Source organism: Cololabis saira, chromosome 16 (assembly GCF_033807715.1).
Source record: "Cololabis saira isolate AMF1-May2022 chromosome 16, fColSai1.1, whole genome shotgun sequence".
Taxonomy (NCBI): Eukaryota; Metazoa; Chordata; class Actinopteri; order Beloniformes; family Belonidae; genus Cololabis; species Cololabis saira.
Window position 1 is genome coordinate 8911837 of NC_084602.1, and position 8145 is coordinate 8919981.

The window sequence follows — 8145 nt, forward strand, 5'->3', positions numbered from 1 at the left end:
GTAGTTTTTTCCATAAATCTTCGGGAATGTCAAAATATTCTCCCTGTATTTTATCCCAGACTTTCACAAAGAACCGATCAAAAATGTCAAGGTTGTCGTCTGACAGATCTGACATTGGAAGGAGCTGTGCGAGCAGCTTCTCAACCACTTGTTCGACCGATGTTTTGATTTTTTCCTGGACCTGTTGAGGTTCTTCCACCCAAGCCTCTCTTCGGGTACAGGATGTCACCATTGAGGGACTTTTTTCTTTTATTGGGGCTTGACGTGTCGACAAAGAGACCGTTTCCAAGAGGGAAGACTTCTTGAAGTGCTGCTCAGCACAGGCTGCAATAATTTTGATGAAAGTCGACCTTTGTAGAACCATGAAAGAAAGAATATCGCTTTTTGTGCAGGAAAGTTCAGTGCAAAGACTCTTGAAAATTTTCCTGTGTAGTTTTTTGAACGCTTTTTCAGGGATGTCAAAATGTTGGTCCTTTACTTGAGCCCAGACATTTTCAAAGAGCAGATCCGATATTGATGTGAATTCTTCTGCGCCGCAAGATATAGATGAATTCATAGAGGCTAGCTCAGTCAGTTCCTTCATCACAAGTTTAACAGACATCTTGAATTTTTCTTCTTCCACAGAACGGAGGTCGTCGTTCGGTTGAGACATAACTGCTTCATGAATTATGTTCACTGGCTGAACCTTGTTGCTTTTCTTAAAAAACCTCCTCATCTTCCCGAAGGCTCCTCTTCTTAAAAAATTTACTTGGCAATTCTCCATATCTTTATTTATGATTTCCTCTACAACCATTGTAAACAGAAAGTTGTAAATTCATCAGAAATTGGTATCTTTGTTTCGGTAAAATATCCAAAAACCCGTCCTGTATCAGCGTTGATACAGGACGGGTTGACCTGTTTCAAGTAAATTTTCACTTGAAATAAGCAGAAAAATCTGACAGTGGGACAAGATTTATCTTCTCATTACAAGCAAAATAAACCACTGGCAGATTTTTCTACTTATTTTAAATGAAAATCTACTTGAAACAGGTGAAAATTGTTGTTTTTTCCAGTGATGAGTCTTGTTTTAAGTGTAATGAGATTTTTTTGACAAAGAAATGAGACATTTTAACTAGAAATAAGACAAATATTCTTAAGCAGAGTTGAAGATGTTAGGATTCTTGTATTGTAATTGATGCTATATAAATAAAAACTGGATTTTAATTGAAATAGTAATTATTTCACTCCAATAGGACTGACAAAAGAAAGAGTTCCATCCATCTTTATGTCATTCAGGTCGCCGGTTCGACTCCCAGGCCGGCAGGGTCTTTCTGTGTGGAGTTTGCATGTTCTCCCAGTGCTTATATACTTACAGTATCTGTATCGCCACACAGAAATTGCATGTCTCTTGTGTAGTATCTTGCATGTTTCCAGTCTAACTTGCAATACATGACTAATGGTGATGTGTAAATGGAAATGCATTGCTGTGATATTGTGAATGTAACATTTTGCTCACACCATCCTTTTTCCGTTCCCTTCTTTACTGTTGCAGCCTCTCCATCTGAGCTGGGTAATCTGGTCCAATTTTGGCTGGGGTGGGAATTACCAGGAGGAAAAATGCATGTGGTGGTGGAAGAAAGAAGGCACCTGAGGTCCTCAACATGTTTTGGGACTTTGTTTGTTCCAGGACACTTTCAAGATTTCAACGGATTTGCAGATCACATAAGGAGCTGCACTGAGACAAATTTTACAGGATTCGGGCTCATTTAGAATAGTAGTGCTGCTGTGAGTTTTAACCATGTAAAACCAGGGCCACATCAGTCCCACCCTTACCCCCCTACACTACACTGGTCTCTGTTAAACTGAATTAGTCTCGTTAGTTCTTGGCAAGTACGTTGTCTAGTTGTTCTCCGGGTCCACGTATCTGAAAGAGAAACACATTTAATTATTAAATGTGTTTCTCTTTAAATTTTAATATGGTTTATTATGGTTTTATCTAGAACGCGTTTCCCCTCCGTTTGTTGTAGCAGTGCAATTATTCGTCCAGCAGATGGCGACATTTCCCCGAATCAGCCGTCTCAATTTCAAGTTGAATTATAACATATAAAGATTGTAACTCAAATAAAAAAAACAAAACAAAAAGCAAAACACATTATAACCAGCCAGGGTGGATGAAATTATAACAGAAAGCCAAAACATTTATTTATTATTTATGGTCTTGATTGTTTTTGAATTAGTAGAAAACTTAAGAGTCCAGATACTGATTGAATACTGAAAAGTCAGTAAGCAACTTAGTTTTGTATAGTACCTCACTGCCTCCTAGTCTTGTAAATGTAAACACTGTACAGCTGGACAAATTAAAGTGCATGAACAATAGTGCGGTGACAGCCGCGTAAATCCATTATGTGTTGTAATAAAATATCGATATTTGCCGCCAGTTTATCGATTATTTATTGCGACATACTGTAGAGCGCAACAATATATTGCAATATCAATTTTTTTCCCCACAACTAATATATATATATATATATATATATATATATATATATATATATATATATATATATATATATATATATATATATTTACGCACACCGGTTGATTTAGTGAACTGGCTTAAATTACATGTTGAACCTACCTGTAAAATTCAACATTTTCACTTTTCTTGAACTTTTCTTTCCCCTCATCATCAGGGATAACACTGAAAACAGAGTGAGAGGAGTCAGATCATGAGGGGAGGGTAAAACCAAACAACCAGACAACCAGTCTCCCCCCAAACTGCTCTGCTTTAGCAGACAGGTATCAGCCCCTCAGCTTCACTTTATCATGGACAACAGGAGACTTCCAACCTTTACAAATAGAAACAAGCTCAGACACACTGAGCACACTTCCCTACATCATCAGATATTGATCCACAGGACAAAATGTCAAAACAAGGTTATTCAAATAAAGGGGGGGACTTGTATCTAAGCTGTTTATTATCGTGTCTGATCTTATATGTCAGAGGTCGCAGCAGCAATGACTCCATAAACATGCCATTTGTACCTAACAACGGGCTGACTTTGTCCCGCCATTTCCAGCAGACATTCACCCAAACAACTGCCTGCCACGGCCGGTAAATCTCCCTCTGTTGACACCGACTTTAGTCACAAACTTTAGTTTTATTTTAGAGTCTTCTTGACAGATGGAAACATTATTGTCTTCTTCTTCGGTTTTCTCTGGAGCCCGTTCCTTCGTCTTCTTCTTCGCCTCCTTCTGTGGTTTGTATCCAGCCTGGCAGGTGAACCAGCGCCCCCTGCTGCTTTTGGAGGGTAGCACGGCGTTTACCGCTTGGGTTTTACTCACGTCCTTAATAAACTAGAAATCTTGGCAAATCGGTCTGACAGCAAAGTTTCAATACAGCACAACTAATGTTCAAAGCAAAGAATAATTAACGTATACAGGGGATATTTTTTGAAAGAGAGGGAGGCTACAACCAGTACTCGAGTTGTAAAAAAAAAAAAATCAAGGGGGATGGTGGATTTTATCATATGGGGACAGATAATTTGTGCTGATTACAAATAATATAATATATTACAAATAATAGCACTGACCAAAGACCTGCAGAAATACTGCAGGAATGACATAACAGCAGTTAAATGCAGCCTTCTGTAAGCTTTAAATATCCACTGGGCTTACATCAAATACATCAAAACACAACAATAAAAAACAGTTTTCTGAACTTATCAATATGACTCTGTCCTTCACAGGATAAGTAAAATGGATCACTGCAAAAACTCAAAATCTTATCAAGAATATTTGTCTCATTTCTAGTTAAAATGTCTCATTTTAGTAAGAAAATCTCATTACACTTAAAACAAGACTCATCACTGGAAAAAACAACAATTTTCCCCTGTTTCAAGTAGATTTTCACTTAAAATAAGTAGAAAAATCTGCCAGTGGAACAAGATTTTTTTTGCTTGTAATGAGAAGATAAATCTTGTCCCAATGGCAGATTTTCCTACTTATTTCAAGTGAAAATGTACTTGGAACAGGTGAAAATTGTCAAATAAATTATTTTTCTGGTGTTATTTTTCTGGTGATGACTCTAAATGTTGAAATAGCAGTAAAACCACATTCATTGATGAAATGACATAAGGGATGGAAAGGAGGGGTGGCAGTTTTACAGGGGGGATGATTTTGACCGTTTTTATTTCAGGGGGGGATGCCATCCCCCCTCATCCCCCTCAACTCCAGTACTGAGTATAGGCGATGCGAAGTTTGCAACCTGGAAAAGATGCAAACGTAGGACCTCTGGATGACGCCTTTATCCAATAAACACGCAAAAAATAAAAAATATTTAATTCCTTTCAAATATTTGTTATGTATTCTTCATTTCAATAATGATAATTCAGTAATGTTGAAGATGATTTCTCCATGTACATGACCAGTTTTTAGAAAAATAATTTAAAAAAAAAAGCCACAATAGGGCAGATAATTTGTACATATCACTTTCCCACCAATCGAGAATCACAGTATGATGAAAAGATTGATGTAAAAAAAACTCTCGATTTTAACTCCTTTTATTTATTCTTTACTAGGAATGGACTGATTTCTTGAAGTAAAAGTTAATAATGGGAGGAAACCCAAAACTTTTACTGAAAGTGAACATAAACCTCTGCGATGCTCTTCATCTATAATAATAATACATTGTAATATACGTGTATATTTGTAAAGCACTTTTCATAAAATAATCTCAAAGTGCTACAGATACCAGCAAACAAAATAAACAAAAAGGAATAAAATCAAGACACAAAAAACCAAAAGTAAAAGCATAAAAGCACAGAGACAATAGAAACATCTATAAAAGACCAGGGAAAGATTTAAATTCAATTTTATTTATATAAATCATATAAATTATATCTAATACAACAAAAGTTGTCTTTAGGATCTTTCCAGAGACCAGAACATGAACATAAACCCCCGAGCAATTATTACATAAAAAATGGCAGGTAAAAACTCCCCTAGTGGGAGAAAAACCTTAAGCCAAACAGTGGCAAGGAAAAACTCCCCTTTACCCTGCATTCACACTGAAAGCGACCGGAGACGGGCCCGGAGAGAGGGAACCCCCCAACAGGGCGATACCCGCACAGGCCCGACAACGGAGGGCCCCAGACCCAGGCATCCCATTCATTCATCCATTCACCTATCCGATATCTATACTAATAATAAGATATACTATACATAATAATAATAATAATAATAATAATAATAATAATAATAATAATAATAATAATAATAATAATAATAATAATAACCATCTTTGTATAATATAATATTGATAAATTATTAAGTTTTGTTGTCCTGCCAATGGAGGCCCAAATCCTCCATGGCAGGACCCTTCCACACCGCATTCTCACCGACACAGACACACAGTCACGCACCGTTTCCCCCTCCCCGGGGGGGTCCAGCACCGCCAGAAGGTACCCCAGGCTGCACGGCGAGCCCCGCCAGGCCCGGGCATCACGACCCACCTATCCCAGGCCGGCGAGGGAACGCGGGTGATGTGGGCCCCCCTCCCGCCCCTGGTGTTGAGTGCATGTGATTAATGCCATAAAAACAGGGAGGGGGAGGGCCAAGTATCGATTTGACACCGACCCCCCCCTCCCGAACTACGTGTCCTTGTCAAATGTATTTATTAAGTGTTGAATGTGCAGTGTCTACATTGCTGTTAAAACCGTGAGGCGGGGAGTGCCGGGCCACGCGGGACAATGCCCCCCACGACCCGGACCCCCCGCCCCTTCGCCTATGTGTGTATGAATCGTGTAGGGGGGGAAGGAGGGGGAGAAGAGGCCGAAGCCAGGAAGCAGGACCAGCAGAGCCGGCCCCGGTAAGACACCCATGTTCCCCCACCGGCCATCCAGTAGACGGGGGCCGGCCCTCCAAGCCGGGCCAGGGCCCCACCGTACCTCCACGGGCGCCCCCGGCGCCGCCGGAGCCCCCAGACGGAGGGGGAAATGGTCCAACATCCCCCCATTCATACTGACAACATAAGACATAGACACCTGGGAATGGTGCCACCACGCCGCCGCGCCCGCCCGTGCACCCCACGGCCAGGGGAGGCCCGATCCCCGGAGTGTACGTTTGTGTCTACACGAAAGTACAATCTGCATTGAGGCGTCTGTGATTGGACGCTGCCTCTGGGGCGCAGCTGCTCATTTGCATAAAGTTCAGATGTTTCAACTTCAAATTGACGCGCTGCTCCCACTGCCTCTCGATTCGCGTTTTCATAGAAAATGAATGGCAACCGGCTGCTTATGATGCCCGTGACGCTTTCAGTGTGAATGCAGGGTTATGAGGGAAGAAACCTTGAGCAGGACCAGGCTCATAAGGGGGGGCCCTCCTGCCGAAGGCCAGACTGGGGTGGTCGGGGACGTCAGCAGCACACAGCAGACATCCACACAGGCAGGTGGAAGCAGCAGCAGGATGACCAGAGGGGGGACTGCAGGCAGGTGGAAGCAGCAGCGGGATGACCAGAGGGGGGACCGCAGGCCAGCACGCAGCTCCTGAAGCTCCTGCCTGCAAATATGCACAAAAGAGAAAAAAGGGGGCCAGCACAAGAAACTACAGGAACGATGGACAAAAATGATGGCTGTGAGATACTTATAATAAATAAAAATGGAAATGGAGAAGAGAGGAAGGGAAGAAGAGAAGAGAGGGGAAAAGAAGAAGGGAGAGAGGCACCGCCCAGTGGATCACTTCCTGAACAGAAAAGTCTTCGGCCCCTTTTTAAAAGTGTCCCCAGACTGGGGTGGACGTAGGTGTTCAGGGAGGGAGTTCTAGATGTGGGGGCAGCGGAGCAGAAGGCTCGGCCTCCCATGGAGCGGAGTCGTGGGGGAGGTGGTTGGTGTTTTGTGAGCAGAGGATACGGGTGGATGAGTGAGGGGCAGTGTTGTGCTAGTTACTGAAAAATAGTAACTAGTTACTGTTACTAGTTACTTCATTAAAAAGTAACTCAGTTAGTAACTCTGTTACTTAGACCAACAAAAACAACAAACAAGCGGAGAATGGCCAATGAGCTTCAGCGAGCAGCTCAAGAACGGGACCCTTTGATGAATCGTTCATTACAGTCTCAGATATAATCCATGGTGGCATGTTGGTTTATCAGAATCTTTTTGCCCAGAAGAAAAAAGAACGACAACAACGACCCATAACTATTTTCTTTTCTCGAAAAAACACACCTGCACTGCAGGCTTTAGGAGAAAAAGACGCTACAGAGTCAGGATGCAGCGGCTCAGAAGAACAGTGAAATACGTGCAAGGCGGTGCTGATCTCTGCAATTTGAAGCCTTTTATAATAATTGTAAATAAAAAATCACTTATCACGGATTGTTTTTGGAACGTAACCCTCACGAAAAACGAGGGATTACTGTAATGACAATATATCCACGTTGCAAAACTCTCCTTGCTCTCTTGGCTCGCCATGACCGCTCATGTTTTTGAATGCACACACACTACGTTTCCTCCGGTCTCCGCGTGCGGGGAAAAAAAGCTTCACTGTAGCCAGAAATAAGGGAGTAACGCACCGTTTGGTAACGGTAATTGCGTTACTGAATTAAAAAAGTAATGTGTTAGAGTATTAGTTACCGCCAAAACTAACAGCATTACTGTAATGCGTTACTAAATAACGCGTAGGTCCCGACACTGGTGAGCGGTAACGAGGTCTTTGAGGTATTGAGGGACATTGCTGTAGATGCAGAGGCGGGTGATGAGGGAAATCTTGTATTGGATTCTTGAGGTTATGAGAAGCCAGTGTAGGTTCTGAAGAATAGGGGTGATATGGTCGTATATACGAGTTTTCATCAGAGTTCGGGCAGCACAGTTCTGAATGAATTGAAGTTTCCAGAGGTGTTTGTTGGGGATACCGATGAGCAGGCTGTTACAGTATTCGAGCCTGGAGGAGATTAGAGCGTGGACGAGTGTTTCTGCATCGGAGAAAGTGAGGAAGGGGTTTAGATATGCTCCTTATGTGGAAAAAGCATGTTTTGTACAGATGTTTGACGTGGTTTACAAAGGTAAGTTGTGGGTCCAGCTTCACACCGAGGTTGGTAACAGAGGTAGAGAGGGGCATGTCTTGACCGGAGAAGGAGATGGTGGTTATGGGTGATGACTGGACCTGGTGAGGGGT

At 42.1% G+C, this 8145-nt stretch overlaps 1 long non-coding RNA gene across 1 annotated transcript; it reads right to left on the minus strand.

Moving 5' to 3' along the window:
- Positions 1-1830: 1830 nt before the first annotated feature.
- Positions 1831-3212, minus strand: LOC133462713 (uncharacterized). The gene is made up of 3 exons (XR_009784273.1): positions 3025-3212; positions 2618-2680; positions 1831-1903 (listed from the first exon to the last, which is right to left on the minus strand). It is a non-coding gene; the product is annotated as an uncharacterized LOC133462713 (long non-coding RNA).
- Between the last annotated feature and the right edge of the window lie 4933 nt (positions 3213-8145).